At 40.6% G+C, this 17,908-nt stretch overlaps 1 protein-coding gene and 1 long non-coding RNA gene across 2 annotated transcripts in view; one reads left to right on the top strand and one right to left on the bottom strand.

The window, feature by feature from the left end:
* Positions 1–17,908, top strand: part of LOC105207962 (insulin receptor-like) — a 79,591-nt gene that overhangs the window by 42,479 nt on the left and 19,204 nt on the right.
* Positions 1–17,908, bottom strand: part of LOC113002941 — a 101,234-nt gene that overhangs the window by 73,132 nt on the left and 10,194 nt on the right. The gene's annotated exons all lie outside the window — the stretch shown is intronic.

Below are 17,908 nucleotides of genomic sequence, written 5' to 3'. Positions count from 1 at the left end.
ACTGTATGTATATTTCATTTGCATATTGTCAAGTATGTGAAAAAATATGTAAAATTACACTTGTTGTTTATACGGAAAGCATTTTAATCGATAAAACGAAACGTTGTTTTTCATAAATTTTCTTTCAACACGTTTAATTTAATTACTTTCAAATGTAATTATTAAAATCAATTATCCAATAACGATAAAAATAATATTCATAATGATGAAACTGAACGGTAACGTTCGCAGAAAGAGACGTTTGCCTCTTTCGATTTAACTTCAACAGAGAAGGATCGTCTTAATTTTTCCAAAGCCGAGGCGTCGTCATCCCGTTTTCGCTGTGTCACTTATCGTACATGTGGAACATCAGCTTGCTAAATTTTTATATCCAGCGGAACGATCGTGGGAGAGGTTGGGTCATGTTGTTGTCGACGTCGTTCCCGGTTTCTCGGGGACGATAACGGACAAACGAGGCACGAGCGCGCGCACGGCCCTTATCACCTTGTTATCGTTATCGCGCCGAGTTATGAATGGGCGGGATCGCGCCGTGCCGCGACTGTTTAACTTGGGAAGGGAACGTCTTTCATAACGTACGAAGACGCGTTTCACTACGAAAATTGAGGAAAAGAAGAAATTGACACCGATCGCGCGCACGGATATTGTGACGCCGATAATTGCGCCCGCTTTCGTTATTTTAAAAGATCGCGATTTAAGGATGTATTGGATATACAGTCGCAAAGTAAATGACATTTAAAAATGTGTTAATATCAACACTTCAAATAAACTACATAAACGTTTGAAAGTTGCGTGAATAAGATTATATATTTATTTAATAACATGTACACTCAATGAATTTAATTCTGTCCCTGGGGAAATTTTCCAAACTGAGAAGTAACCACTTTCTACATACTCGCAGTTTATGACTAATGTGACGACAAGAGCCTATTGGTCGTTACGTTAATCATAAACTGTAAGTATGTAGAAAGATGGCGACTTCTCAGTTTGGAAAATTTCCCCAGTGACAGAATTAAATTCATGTGTGTACATATAATTTATTTACTCTATTTATTTAGTTATTAAAATATTAAATTAAATTATTTTTTACAACATTGAGAAAAATCTCTCTCTTTTTTTTTATTTTTTTACAAGCGCTTCAATTTTTGAATACAGCAGACGGGGTTCGGTAGACTTGCAACTTTGGTTCCAATCAATATTTTCCTGTAAAGTTTTTTTAAATATTGTTCAGAAATGTGACCAAATAAATTTTCGGCATTGCCGAAAAATGATCTATTGTGAAATTATTAAGGAAAAACCATTAATCGGAAACAAAGATTTGTGCACAATTTTTTAATTAACTCATATCTTTGCAACAAAAAACTTTTAAAATATTTCGACGTTTTAAAGAGCGAGACTTTTGAGAAAAAAATTATCCCAATGTCATACCTTTTAAAATTATATAATGGTGTAAGAAAAATGTGTTGACCAAAAAATTTTCTTCCGTGCCGTTTGAATTCTAGTTGAACTCTGAAGCTAATCAACGTTGCGATAGTGGAAACTTTTTTCTTTTCTTAACTCGAACCTCCCATCTCATTCCTTCGTACAGCGATCGAAGCTTCATACTGGGTCTTCCAGACCCCGTCCTGTGTTAAGTATTCAAGATGATATGTACAAAGTTTTATTATGATTATCTGTTTAGTTATTTTGTAAATAAATAAACAAATTTTGTTTGGAACTAATGCCTACATCGAAACTTTAACATAAATCTTTTTGAATATTTAAAATACTTAAATAAAAAAATTTCAAAGTTTTTTTATTATTTTAGTATTAATGATATTTTTATTAGAATACATTTACTTTTTTATTGAATTAACTTTTCGTTCAAATAGAGAATTGCCACAAATTTTTTCTATTACTTTCAAATGCAATGTAAAACAATTTGTAATATTTTCTTAAAACGTTAAGAACTCTCAAAACATTGAGAAGTATCCTATACGTCCTTAATTTTCGGGCCATTTACGCTCTCTTTTTACGACGCGTAAATGATAATGCAATTACATGTTGGGACACAGTTGAAAGTATAATAAAATAATTAGCCCGCGTATCGAGTTTATAAAGCGGATTACGCCTTAATGAAAATATAATTAAAGCCGATTATCCGCGGTAATGTTCCTCAATTTTTACCGTTGAACGTTTTCGCGCATCGGCCGGCCCCTTTTTAAATCATGCGTCGAAGATGCAGTCGCGAGATTGCGACACATTGGAAAAAGATTCGTCATTCCTCGATATAACTCTTTCGACTCGGACTTACTTGAATCAAGTAAATACTTCAAATATCGAAAGTTTCGCGTTGGAACACAGTTGCAGACTCAATGTAAAGATATCTCATTATTTCTTTCTTTTTTTTTCCTAGAACGTATAAAGTTGAGAGAGAATATAAATCGGGGATTTCCTCCTCCTCCTCGCGTCTTTCCTTCGTGCTTCATTTTCGGCGCGACAGTTCGCGCTACCTGCGCAATTCGATATTCGAAGTTTTCCACCGGGATGAACAGACATAAACGTGAAATCCGATTTGTAGACGAGAACGGGCTGTGAATACGTGCGCTCGCCGCGACGCGGAGCACTGACGCCTCGCGCCATCGAGATAACTCTTAGCGTTAAAATATTATCAGACATAATTTAGCTCTTACTACGAGCGGAGTAGCATGCGCATTACAGCTGACATACTGCTCAGCGGAGCGATGCTTGCGGCAACAAACTCGCTGGAACGATCGAGGTAAGGACCCAAAGGCCAGCGTTGCAGAGCACAGTGCGGAGCGTTCGTCCATGCACTTTGCCAGCAATTACGTATTTATGCGGCGCGCCCGCCACTGGAGTTGTTGCCGCGATTTCTCGAATCCAATGTTATTTTCACGTCGGAGTAGATGGTAACGTTACGCCGCCCGCCGCCGCGGCATATCGCAGCGTCGCGTTAAATGATACTGTCATGCGAATGCCGAGGGGAGCTATATACAAGTCTTCCGTTACGGAAAGCTGCACGTCTTTTCTTTTCTTTTTTGACACTTCGCCGGTGATGACGCACGCGAGTCTCCGCCGAGAGAGATGGCGAACGCGTTTTTTTTTTTTTTTTTTTTTTTTTAATCATTATTCAGAATGTTAAGGACGTTTTAGGGCTGTTAAAAATCGACAGCAGAGAATTTAATGTAATATAACGCAAGGAAATTTCAAGCGGCTACATTAAAAACATTTAATGTAGATTTAACGCGAATTTAATGTCGACAAAAGTGCACTAAATTTCATGCACTTGCTTTTTAGCTGTAAATACGTTAAACTTTAATGGATAACTTAAAAGTATATTGAATTTCATGACATTTTTAAGAGCGATATGCAATACGAGCTAAATGTTATTGAAATTTAAAAACCGAAGGTCTCTCTAGGTTTTTTTTTCTTAATAACAAAAAAAAATTTGTTCGCGAATGCGAATGCCCAAATTTTCGCCCTAGTGCTAGCCTGCAAAGAAGAAAACAATAAAAAATTTGTTTTATAATGATTTTTGCAGCAGAAATTACTATATTGTACTGCACTTTTAAACGCGCGTAAGTAGATCTTTATTAGAATTTTATTAGTACATTAAAAAATTTTACATAAGAATCGAGAGTGAAGAAAAAAATTAAACAACTCTTAAACCAATAAGTGAATTGCGCTCAAATTTTGCGCAGACGCTAGAACATTCTATGAAGTTTTTTATATATTTGGTAATGTTTGGAGGTACGACTCGTAACATCCTTCAAAAACATTTTCCCACTTTTGAAAGATGCATGAGATTTTTAACAGCTTCTTTCATATATTTATTCACGTTTCTCTCATTCGTGACGGAAAGTTTTGTATCCTTAATTTTAACATTTCTTGTATAATTTTCCACTCCACGAACTGTAATAGAGGGTTTTGTAGAATTATGCGTATACCTTTTTATATTCTCCGTCGACCGCGAAATTTTTTGCTAAAAGCTAGACCGTTACAGCGTGTTACTTTTGTTCGGCTGTGGCGTGATTAATTGGCAAATCGACTTTTAATAAGCGATTACAGCGTCAAAACGCGGAATAAACAGGCATTTAATAGGTTGGTTATCGCGCCTTTCACGTCCGATTTTTTATTTACTCTGCAGCGAGTTGCGTATACCGATCATAACGGGATTACACATTGTGGTTTCTAATTTCGCTCGATGTTTATGTCACGTCTGCGGTGGCTATTATCACGCAGTATTACTTGCCGGCGTAATTAACGTAATTCGAGAAGGAAATACCGCAATACGACCGAGGCAATAATCGTTGTCGCGAACACGACAGTAAAGTGAACTTTTACCATGTGAACGTGCCGCGTATTCGAAACTTGATGTCTGTCATTTTATTTCAAGTGCGTCTTGTAAGTGCGTCTCGTGAGTGCCGTCTTCTTCGTCGCGATTAGCGAGAGAGACTGTCGACGCAGGAAGTGCAGCCGTAATAAAAACACGAAGGCTCACGGTGCGGTGAACAATTACGGCCTACGTCGGCGCAAATGCTGCGCCGCGCCGTAAAGGCTTCTCTTAATCGGCCCATTTGCGGTTTAACGCACACCCGCATGATGTAAAGCACAGAAAAGAGCCTCGTATACCTGTGGCGGAATACGGAGTGCGATCGTTTTTTAGAAAGAATATTTCTGACAACTTCGAGGTCGTGGTGTAATGTGAGTTTAATTGTCTGGATTACTCTTGGGGAGCTTCTGCCTCTTGTCTTTCGAGTTAAAATAAAAAAAAAACAGGGAAAGAATCGTCGAGAAGTTTTGTTTGCGCAATTTTTGCGTAATCTAATGAGCCTTATTGTATAACTTAACGTAACGAACACACGTTTTAATGCTGTATTCTTGTTCGCGCTATTGTTATCACGATCCTAATTGTCCTTAAATTTATCCGAAAATCTTTCTGTATCTCGTTCGCGTGAGACAATTCGTCATTCTCGAATCCATTTTTGCTGAATTAATAGGTAAAGTGCAGTGCGAAAAAAGTATAATGTATGAATGAATCTTTTTTATTACTTTTTTTGTAAACTTTGTATAATATGCATTGAGAAAAAAATTTGTCAAAAAAAAAACTAAAATATTTAGTCTGTTACGATCGACACAACATTGAGTTGATTCACCAATTGTTTAATTGTATAAAAAAAAACGATACAGTTTATTCATGTCAACCATTCAAATTTTTTAACCAAAAATTATTTAAATTAACTCAATATTTAATGCACGTGTCGGACTAAATATTTTAGTTTTTCAACAATTTTTTTGTCGTTTTATAATTCTTTTGCTCAATAAAAAAAAACTGGTCTTGTAAGTGCAGCCACAATTTTTTAGCTGCAAAAAGTTAACTAAGATGAATGATTAGCAAATATTATGGCATCGCGTATGTTTGGTGCTGCTCAGCCAATCCAATTAATTAGCAGAGATGAAATGGAATAACTGAACTGTTTGTGGAATTTATAAAGAAAATTCTTCTGTCTGTTCGCGTTAAGGCCAATCATAAAATTTAAATACGTATGCATGCATTACGTTTAATAATTTAATGATATTAATTTAATAATTAATTAATTAATTTAATAATAACGATTTGTGTAACGATTAAATAATGTATAAAATGTACACATGCATACATTTTAGCAGATGGAATCTAGAAAAAGTCTTTGAAAAAAAAAACAAAAAAAAACAAGGGAATGGCGCTATTAGAGTCAACCGCTTCCGAGAAATCCCGGTAGATTTCTCGAGCGTGTCGTATATTGTTTTCCATTGCCTCTCGTAGAACTACTTATGCGTAGAACTCTGGTACGTGTAGAATATGCAAACGTGGCAATCTATGTGCTAATGGTGTTCACGTTCTCGGCTATTTCGCACAATCATTTTCGTATCCCTTATACAAAGTATGTCTACCGCAGCTCCACCGCTCGGCGTCTGCACGGCGAATTCTTTTGTTTTTTGTCTCTCTCTTTTTTTTTTAATCTGGAATTTCAATTGTACGTATATACCTTTTTATATTCTTGTCCAATCGCGCTCTGTTGCAATTTGTTTGTTACTTCGTAGGTGCGGCGACATTACTTCGCGCGCATAAGCAAGCCAGATTGACTCTGAATATATCTCTATACGCGCTTTGCAAGCGACACGGTTTTACGACGACAGTTTTACGCGAATCGGTAAATTTATGTACGTACACGTAGTGCGCGCGCGATCGTAGATTACCGCGTGCAGCGTTAGAGCGTGCCCGGGGGCACAAAATTGATTAACAAATCATTTTCGATGCCTGGGATCGTGCGCGGATAATTGGACGAATCCGGCAGTAAGTCAGCGCCGCGACGTTAATCGCAAGTTCCGCGATTCGCATCGGTTACGGGCAATCGAGGCTGTCGCGGAATGCGAAAAGTTACCGGATCGATGGTTAATGCCTCCCTTGACCCAGAGGAATGTTTCATTAATTGTACGACGACTGCTACTCAAAGGGGGCTAAATGTAAGCCGCACCACACAGCCCGACAGAATCCCGGTTGGAAGCCGTTGATTATCGGATGGAAGAAAACCAGACATACATACGTACAAACCCTGCGCGCGCGCGCACACACCTGTATGTATGTATACGTAGAGTCGGAGAAACATGACAACTTCAACTTCTTTTCCAAGATAGCGAATTCCATCGGTAGTTGTAAAGGCTAAGAATGCGGCATAAGTGCACGAGCGGCTTCTAAAGGCGCGACCTGGCGTCGCCGTTCTGCGCCGAATGCGCTACTAATCCCGCGCTACATCGTGACACTCGACGGAAAGTAGTGAAAAGGGGTGGGAAAAGAGAAGGAAAAGAATTTTCAAAACGCAAGTTCAATCCGCACATGAAAGTAGCTCGCGTCCTGAGGAAGGAATGGAATTTTTATTTCACCGCACTCTTAGAAGCGACAGTGGCGAAAATTCAGAAACTCGCGCGGAAAAGTCAGTTTAAAAATATATAGACGACGTCCCGGAGAGGTTTGCATTATTGATATCTTATATTGCTACGCGCGGCATCGAATGCAATAAATACAACTGGAGATATAATATATTTGAATCCTACTTTTAAAACTCTTTGGGACGGTGCAAATTAGAAAGATTCTCGAACGGCGCTCCTCGAATATTATTTAAAACTAAAGTTCTCCGTCTCGAAAGTCGTGGGGAAATCTTTTCTGTAACCTTGTGTCCACAATGGTAGAAATCTTGGACGGAGAGAAAGAAATGGACAATCACATTTGTACAATTCCACCTACCGGCTAATGCGATTGGTCCATTCTCTCTCCGTTCGAGGTCTCGGACCAATTTCTACCGTCGTGGACACGAGGCTTTAGAAACTTTTGAATACTCGAGAGATGTTTGAAAACAAAATTTTTTTTTTTTAATAGAACTCGAGCAAAAATTATAACAATAAAAGACAAAGGTTATGGAACGAGAAATTTATTATTTTCGAAACATTCCGCATTTTCAAAAAATTTTCGAGATTCGTTCAAAGTAATCTGGTTCTATATAAATACAAAAATGGAAAACTCCCACGGGGACATTTGTGCACACATCTGAAATAGCTGCTTAATGTCGAAAAAGTTAACTCTTACATAATGTAGAATGTTTGAAGGAAAAAAAGGGGGGAAATTCTCAAGAGTCGCATATCTGGATTAGATTATCGCGTGTTTACCTGTCAGAAATGAAAGAATAAATGGAAAGAATTGCGGAAAAATATGCGGGGAGAGGATACGCGCGACGGTGTAGTTGCGCGTGGGTACAACTTTATTTACTTGGCAAATAACGGCGCAACCTGAATAACTGTTATCATGAAATTAATATCGTCGGCTCGGCTCTGCCCGTTTTCTCGAGCAACCGATCGGGAACCAATCGTACTATACGGCGCACAGGCAGAGGTAGAATCGAAAACGGTTGCCCAATCTTTGCAACACGCTCGCGATAACAGGTCTACGACGGATAAAACGGCCGGTTGGCTCGCTAATTGATACATGTTCTAGATACCGTTACCGGGAGTATGCAAATAAGAGAGGCGAAAGAGAGTAGACGGCGACAAGGACGACGACGAGCGCGGGTGTGTGAAGCGAAGTGAATTGAAGCGTAGCGAGTGCAACTTTGTGGATCCTGTCCTGGGGATATACGGTCGGAGACGGGCGAAAGATTGCGGATACAGCCGTTGACCGGCCTGAATGACACGCCAACCTCGCGTTGCTAACCGTCGCACCACTCTGCAGATCCGTTATGTGCTACGTGATGGAAACTGCCCGAGAGAGGATCGTGGACCGAATCTCTCTCTCTCTCTCTCTCTCTCTCTCTCATTTGCCTTTGCTCTCTTTCTCTCGGCTTTCATCGAGGCTGGACTTGGTGTCGCAAGCCCCGAACCGAACCGATCTGATCCGATCCGACCGACCGCAACTGCGGTCGTAACAATGTGCCGCTGCCGCAACAACCGGCATTGCCGTTGCACGGTTGAAGGCAGGCAGGCAGGCAGGCAGGCAGGCAGGCAGACACCACCCTCCCCATGCGTGTTGTACGTGATGTGGTCTGTCGCAGTCGAGAGCGCCATTTATTAATTGACACGTCTGAGCATCATTGCCGACGCGCTTGACGGGAGCGAAAGAATCGAAGCGGAAATGTCCGGGGGTCCCTCATGCGGGATGTTAAAATTCAATTCTCGCTCGCGAGAAGGACGAAAAGCGGAGTTATCTCCCGGCGCGGAAGCTGCGCGCCGCGCAGAGCGCAGAGCGGAGCTTTATTACAGCTAATAATGCCAATCGTGTTTACTCGCCCGTTTACTCTGCACCTTCAATAACTCACTCTCTTCGCATTTGTTGAAAATATGCACGCGCTCGTCTTTCCTGCAACTTTTATTTCTCACAAAGTACACCTTTCGCCGTCGTTCTTTTGCCGGCTGAACGTATAAAGGACACTGTAAACGATATCAATGTCAAAAACACTCTCGATGTCAAAAGCGAAGCGCCCGATACTGCATTCTTATCGAAATACCGTAAATTCCCTATTCTATTGAGCTCGCCCTTTGTGCGCGGGCGTTTACGCACAGAAAGCTTTTTTTTTCCACCCTCGCCCATCTCCTATCCAGGTAGTGGATGCAGCGGCAACGGATCGTGCGGCAATGGCACCGGTGACTTCGCTTCGTCAGGAATATTTTTATTCGACCGAATAAAACGAGCGTGCCACGCGAAGCGCGACCGAATCGATGCATTTTTAATCAATTCCGGCTACGACCGGGAGAAGAAGGTAATAGCGCGGTGGTGGAGAAAACGAGAATAAAAAATAAAACGCGCACGGGTACACGCTATACCCTCCCGGAAGTCGGGCTGGGCCCGACGACACGGGCAGCGTGGATTCGATGACGATAACAATCGCGCGATACTCTCCCTCGACCGGCCGATCGTCCCTGCACGCATCGCTAGACGGACGTCGAATAATTATCGTCTCTCGATGCTGTTTTAATACGAAATTATATATCCGATCTTTCTCTCTCGTCACGCGATGCAAAAAAAATATTAAGGTGAGCGGGGGGGGGAGAAAAAACACGAGAACGCGAGGCCAACGGAAGTTACGTTTTTTTTTTTTGCGTCGATTTCAATCTTAATTGAATATATCGCGAATCTTATTAGCAGACACTCGCGAGGCGTAAAAAGTATTTTAATCTCGGCGGCGAGCGAAAATATTTTAGCAGTTGTAACGTCGTTACTTTATTTCCGGTTAAGGTATCGATTTCGTGCGCGGCAGTCGAACGTGCACGGAGAGACATCGGTGAGTAAGAGGACTGTCGTCGCAGCACACGTTATATATCACCCATAATGGGACGCTTGTCCCGTCTTTGAATATTTCACGGATGAACTCGTCCCTATTGGCTTTACGTCATGGGCTACGCATCGATTTTGACGCGGCGCGACGCAGTACGTTCAATTAAACGCTCAAGCGACAATGGAGGTAGCGGTCCAGTTTAATCGCGTCTACGTGCACGCCGAAGCGCCGGATAAACTTTAAACGTTCTCCATTTCGCCGTCGATCCTCTCACAGCCGCTGCGCGTTGCGTCGCGTCGCGTCGCGTCGCTGCGCGTCGTCGTGACGCAGGCGAATTTAACTTTTGTGAATTCCGCCTGTAAATTACGCGAAAGATTCCGTGAACGAGTTTGGAATGCTCGAGAGTCAGTCTGACGTTCCGGTTTTCACTTATTTAACCATTTTCGAGAGAACTGACTGAAAATTTCCTTTAATATTCCGAGATACGTTCCGCTTCACGAACTTCGGAAATGGTGATTTTCGCAGCAGCGCCTATTCTCGTATCTCTCGGCGAATTGCCGACGAGAGAGAGAGAGAGAGTCTCTAAGAATAGAGATGGTAATTAAAAAAAGAAAAAAAATTAGAGATAAGATAATAAAGACAGATTAGCTAATTTGCGATGTGACGTCTCTCGCGACGACGGACGCCTACGCGACGTCGCGCTGCGAGGAGACGACGGGGAAGGATCTTCTATTTTTCTCTACCCCGAACGTGTACCATTTTACTCACACAGGTCAAGGAGCATGGCGCCGCGACGAGGGTGCCTTGCTGCGCCGTTGCATCGCGATGTTCTCTTTATACGTCACATAAAATACGCTTCCGGCCGGCGTGAAAACGTTGCGAACAAAGTTAGGGAGTTGTTGACGAACGTTTCAGTCGATTGGAAAGGCGCGAGAACTCTCTCTCTCTCTCTCTCTCGACTACACCCCCGACGTTCCTTTTCCGCCGTTTAATGGGAGAAGTTAAATTGTACGGCGCTCAGCGATATACTTCCGGATATTGCTGTGCCCGAGCATAACGACCCGGGTGACAATACGCCCGAGTGGAAGATTTTCAAATTTCGTGCCCGTCGCCATTCGACGTTAATTATGGAGCTCTCTTTGTGCCCGAGCGACGGTTTCGCGCGTGGAAAATAAACGCGCGAGAGACGGACTGGACCTCTCGTCCAGATGATGGTAATTTCGCAACACGCGGTAATGGCTGCGCCGCGGTGTACAACGGTGCATTTTTTTATTAATTGATCGCGCGGCGTCATGTTTCCGATAGTGTATCCCCCGCGTCGGGAGAAATGGAAAAAGCCTGATTGCGAGGTCACTGCCCCTTGGGTCTCGCCACACAAAATCTCTCTCTCTCTCTCTCTCTCTCATTTTACTTTTTTTTAACATTGTATTTTATCTCATTCTCATTCTTTATCTCATCTCACTCCACTCTTGTCTCTCATTCTCTATCTTCTGCTTTTCTTTTTCTCTTATTCTTTATATTTCGTTCTTATATTCTGTTCCAATTTTTGTTTAATCTTTTGCTATTTAATTTTCTGTTCTTTAATCTGCGTCTTTTGATTATTATTTCATTTTTTCTTTTCTTTTTTTACTCGACTCTTGTACGCTCTTTTGGAGGGCTTGCCTTAGGGTAGAAATAAATGCTCAATCAATCAATCTCATCGTTTGCCCTTGGAATCTCGCTCTCTTCGCAAATACGACCGTTAAAACGGAAACATTAACGAAATTCGAATTGGGAAAATTGAATAATCGATAAGGTTGCGGAATACTTTGCCCCTTGATCTATACCAATTATTTTTTATCGGATTGATATCTTTCGAAATTAACGCTTCTACTTTGTGCCTCTCTTTAATTACAGAAGTGGAAATCGATTAGAGATAATAGAAATGAATGAAAGGATTTATTTTTGCCGTACAGAGTAGAAGAGTACGAGTCCATTCTCTCTTCCAAATATCCTCTTTAAGCATACGTATATTATTCCAAATTCATTTTAAGATCCCTTCTGTTCAGAATATCCATAGTCGGAGAATCTCTTCAGGGAATTGCGAACTGCACAACTATAAACGAGCGACACTGTATGTGTGGTCTCACTATCGATCGGTATGACATATATGTATTTGTATATATATATAATCTGCAAGAGCTGGTTTTATATATATACAATATATAGATATATTGTACGAAATGTCGCGCCGGCGCTTTTATTGCCAAAAATCACGCGTGAACTTCAGAAAGCCCGCGGGGGAATGCTCGATTAGTAGTTGGCGCGAACAGGGGAAACTCGTTCAACTGCAGGGAGTGGCATCGGGGGAGGGGGGGGGATAACAACCCTAATACCAAAGCAACTTAGAAACATCACGGACAGTTCCGCGCGGTTTAGGCTTTACGGCGGGTCACGATAAATCGGAATGCCTGACGTGAAGCTTGTTTACCCGGTAGTAGCAACCGTGAAAGGGTGGAAGCGGCCTGCGATGTCTGCGTGCCTGTACGTGTGCGTCTGTTGGCGATAATCGCGAAGGGCAGAGCTTTGCAGCTCCGCCTGGGATCGATGTGGCACGGGAAATAGATTATTAATCAATTCCGTTAGGGACGCGCGTTCGCACGCGGTAAATTAGCACCACGCGAGGGAGAGGGGAGTAATGGGGCAGTTGGAAGAGCGGGACGATCGGCTCTTTAAGCGGGCCACTTTTGTTCCTTATCTGCTTCCCGATAGAAAGGAACGTCGTCGTCGTCGTCGTCGTCCCGTCTCTGCTCTTATCGGGCGCGTCGTGGCACGAAGATTTCGCCTCTTAATACGCTTTTCTTTCTATTCTCGCCATCTCTTTCACCCCTCTCCCCCTCTCCGACCGTTATTAGACCGCTTAATTAAGCGACGATACCGATCGCCGGCATCCGCAGCGGATACAATCATAATCGCTTTGATAAACGGCTATTCGTTAATTAATCGTTAAACCAGGGTGTTTTTCGTCCAGTTGCCAACTGAAATCCCTTGTCCTGCCGTTAATTATTCCACGCGGTAGTATAATCAACATCATGCGGATGCGAACGCGTTACGTATGCTACGGGCAGTTAATATTTTTGTAATAAACGTAAAATTTTGCCTCTGTCGGAAACATTTGCCAACACTCGCGAACTTCACGCATCGGGGGGTCCGCTTTACTGCTATATTCTTCTTGTAAAAAAAAGAGAGGAAAATCATGGTTATAGCCCCCTTTTTTTATGATGCCCTGCTTCAGCGAATGGAACGGCGAGATACCAAAGTTATTCTCGAGTTTTTTCAGGCTCTTTAATGATCGTTATAACACATTTTTGTCTTATGTTGCATCTTGCGAAGTACATAAAAGCAGATAAAAACTCTATTAATGCATTAAGAGTTTAATTAATAAATTTACGAAGGAAATCCATAAACACGAGCTTAGAAAGCTTATTCATAAAGAATTGCCTATTCATAAGATCTGTTACGTGCAATTAAGATAACAATCGTCGTAATAAATTTGAAAAAATTTTAGGATTGAAGGAAATGTATGCCTTATTCATAAAATGTAAGAGCTTCTGGATACGCGCGATTGATAAACGAATTATTTATCGAAGGTAAGGAAAGGAGAATTGTATATCAGCGAAACGAGGCGTGTGGCTCGAAGTGGAGACAATTATATATATACACACACACACACACACACATCCTGATACAGTTACTTCCTTCGAAGGCGGTTTTTAATTCCTGATACTCTGCTCTCTCGTTTCTCTCTTGAAATTCCAGATTTTTCCTCTGGCAACCCGTGCGACATATAACGATCGACACGGATGCAACGGTGCAATTTTTTAATTGATACGTTGGCGACGTATTTCCGAGCGCCATTAAAGCGTGGGATTAAAAGGCGGAATATAGGATGATAAAAAACCAGCTTGTTCCAGAAAGGAGGGAAAGGAAGAGAATCGCCGTCTGGACATGGGGCTCCGCCCTTTGAATTCCAATGTGAAAAAACGGAGCTTTTGCGTCATAAGCAACGATCAATTAAATAATTACTCCGCCGAAATCAAATTTCTTAATTTGATGTATAAGAGAGACGGAGAGAAAAAAGGCAAGAGAATGATTTTATGTGTATGTAAAATATTCGCGCAGTTTGATATTATTAAATATTATTTTTATATTATAGCAGATTTTCTCATCACAATTAATTAAAAACTTTTTTAGGAAATCTCTCTCTCTCTCTCTCTCTCTCTCTTTTGTCCTTAGAGGGTTTACCTCTGTCCTTAGAGGGTTTACCCTAGGACAGTAATAAACGCCCAATCAATCAATCAATTTCTCTCTAGATACATATATACACGCACACATAAATTTTAATGAGTGCCTATGTCTCAACATTAGCAATGTTATTTTATAAAAATTCTAACGGAGGAAAACGAAATTTGGTGGATTTTTCAATACCCGTTGTTTTATTTGTATTATATATGGACACGCGTGTGAGTATATATACATGTAAAAATATGTACATCAAAATGTCAGAAGAGGATTCGTCCGTTTTATCCATGAGCTCCACAAATTCCGAATATTTGTAATTCCGTTTTATGAATTTTCAAAAGATTAAAAAAAAAATACCCGGTATTTCAATGCCTTAAAAGCTCTGCAAAGCATTTTTAAGCCAATCTGAATCAGCAACCTTCAATCGCTGACAGAGTACAGCAACGCGTTAACACCTCATTTCTTTTTTATTGGCTCGATTTGATTGCGTGATCGTCACGATCAATGTATCGACGTAAAATCCTCAAACGCAGCCAGTCCCTCTTGCAAATTTAAAATTCAGACCAATTAAGCATTCAAACGCACATAATAATCTAGAACCGGAGAAAATATACAGAATATCCGTATGCAACCGAGGTAGAATAATTTTATCCCCAGATGGGGTAAATTTCAGGCTCTTTGCGGTGGCGGCTTTCGCCGGCGTGATGCGAAACTCATTTCGATGCCCGTCCCACACAGAGCGTGATCATAATTGAAGTGCTCAAAGGAGAGGGCGAATCAGAATTTAAATATGCAACACAATCTTGTTTAGCAAAGCGGTTTAAGAACTGATTACAGAGCTTTGCCGTACGTTATTTTGCAACGTTATTTTACTGCTCAGTGTTTATCTTATTAAAATTTTCTTTATTATAGTTCTTGTCAATCTTCCCATTTCAACTTTTAGATGCCAAGCCTCAGGAATAAATGTATTTCGTGTTGAAAGTACAAAAAGTATAAAGCCCGTAAATACAACGCGCTATCATGCCCCCAACACATTTCGTATTAAAAAACACAATATTCGGATAATTTGACGTAGCACGAACATTTGTGGATCCAAATAGCTCGTCGTTCGAGGTCTTGAATTTTTACATGTTAAAAAATTCCTTACAAATGTAACATGACACAGCTGTCCGGTCCAACTGTCTAGTAACTAATTTTACGTCGAGAGAGAGAGAGCAGACGTTTGATTGATATACATGAAATTTATATATAACTGGTGCAACAGCATATAAAAACCCATGGTCACAAATGACCATAGCGTGTTGAAGGCAAAATGCATATGTTCCGCCGGTGGCTCTCGCGGAGAGGGACGAATAGTCCCACCGACGGTCATGTAACGCCCGGCGCGTTAATATTGAAGATTAAAAAAGTGTGACAAATGGTAATTCCCGATCGAATTTTTATCCGGGAAAACGTAGTTGAATCCCCCCCGCTTTGGCGAGAAATCGCGCGAGAATGTCGTTGCATTAATAAAAATAGCTATTTTACGATTTATATACGATAAAGAATTATTGCGACGTATAAATTTTACAATGTAACTCCGGCAGCACGTAGCGATTAAAGCCCGATAAAAGATAAAGAGTTGAAGCGGAAGCAGAGAAACGGACCAAGGAAACAAATAAATCTTAATCCGAACAGTGGCGGGTTTTAAAAATGTATACATGGCGACTTTTAAAGCATTTTAGGGATTAGTGTTAATTGCGCGAGCTCTATATTTAAGTGACTAATGCATTAGGATTATTTAAGGATTTATTTCCATTTTCCTTTTTCCTCCCTTTTAATGGAGCACTTGGAATCTACTTAGTTTAGCGTCCTTTTTCTAAGTACCATCATAGTCATTAAAAAATAGTACGCGGCATATTATATATTATATATATATATATATATATATATATATATGTATACACACACACACACACACACACACACACACACACACACACAAATACATACATACATACACACACAATAATCTCGAGGATTAAAATGCTTTATCTCCTCTCCTCCTCATTTTCAGCGTTACTATATGCTATGAATACGTAAATTATTCCTGGCGACTAAAAAACGTAGTATTTGCCTCTCTTAGTGAATGCTCCAAAACTCATACTGTTACAATGCGTGTACCGAGGTAAAGTCGCGTTGCATTACGGATAATCTGCTTATCCTATATTTATGAAAGGATATGTTCCAAAGAAATGCGACGGTACATAATTTTTATGTTTTTTCCCTCGGTATATTTTTCATTCAGAAATATAATTATTTACAAGAACTTTCATTTTAAAAAGTAAGTCCCTTTGTAGCTTACCTTGAAAATTTTTCATTTCGATAAATTTCGAAACTCTATCTCGAATGAAATTCACTTGTGTATTCGTCTAGGATAAAGAGAAATGTTTTACGAGTAATACTTGAAAATTAAAAAAAAAGTTTTTTTTTTTTTAATTATTTATCTCAATTTTTCGAGTCTCAAATTAAATCCCTGAAAATCTTTTATCTCTAGTTGTTTGTAACAGAAAGATTCTTAATATTTTGCCGAAGAAAAAGAACGACTTTGAGAATTGTACACGAGTGAAAAGTGATGCGAAAAATACGAGACACCCTATATATCGTACAACCATGTCCGAGACTTCAGCAATATGAACACAAAGAAAGCCTTAATAATAAAGTTTCGGTCAAGGCTTTCCACCGCCGCGCCGGCTTATAACGTCCTTCTACGGTAGTTTATGCAAAAACAATAAGACCGTTCGACACGTCGTAATTGCCTCGCAACTCTGTCTCGTTTGTTTCGGTACATTCTACAAGAATGCCGTAATATACCATAACGAAAGCGCATCGCCTGACGAAAAGAAGCCGATGAAATTACGCAGTAAGAGAAATAAAGATTTGCATTGGAGAGAAATTAATTCGAGGAGTCCGAGTACACGAGATTATCAAGCATTTCATGTAAGAGATTTGTTTAAATGTTTCTCTCTTTTTTTTTTAACATCTAAAATATAACATGGAAACGCGATGGTGATTTAAACGATAAAATGTCGTAGGTAATGATCGCGGACAGCCGAAGTGCCTTCGGAACATTGTCAGGCGTCATTTCAAAATTATCGATCTCGCATAACTTCAGTGACCATTATGAAACCATGCGGTCGTCATGGCGGCTACAAGGTTGCAAGGAGGTGGGTCCCTTCAGAGATGTTGCAAGGGAGAAAGGGGGACGGGGGAGGGCGCGCAGATGCCTTCGGGTGTCAGTCTACGGGAACGCCGCAAGGGCGGCGAAACTTTTTGCTCCTACCTCGTTCCACTTGGGTGAGGGGAGCATAAGAAGAAAGAAGATCTTTGCGTAATTAATCTATTTTCCTTTCCTTTTACATCCCTATTTCAGTTTTACGTTCATTTGCGACGGTTTCTTTCTTATAAGTAAAAATTGATAATCCCGTTATCGATTGAAACGGTAATTAATCGCTTTCGCTAATTAAACCGTAGATTGTCGATCCGACGAGAAGCGAGTTTGTTTCTCTCGCCGGACTGGTAAAAATAAATCCCGATGAGAGCTTCCATTGCTTCCAACGGTTCAACAATTTTAATGATTAATGATATGGTTAATTTAATTAATCACGATCACATGTGCGAGCAAATACACTGGACAGATTTTTCTGATTAATAAGAGGAGGCATTTAGGTGACCGTTGTAGTCAAATTTGATTCCGGAAATATTTATCGTATCGTGCGCAGAATGGGAGGGTCCCAGAGCTACATTGTATGGCTGCGGGGCACCATGCATTCCCCATACGTCTCTGA

The sequence above is a fragment of the Solenopsis invicta genome, chromosome 8 (genome assembly GCF_016802725.1).
Source record: "Solenopsis invicta isolate M01_SB chromosome 8, UNIL_Sinv_3.0, whole genome shotgun sequence".
NCBI classification, from domain to species: domain Eukaryota; kingdom Metazoa; phylum Arthropoda; class Insecta; order Hymenoptera; family Formicidae; genus Solenopsis; species Solenopsis invicta.
The sequence above is the reverse complement of the archived record's forward strand: the minus strand, read 5'-3'. Positions and strand labels throughout refer to the sequence as shown.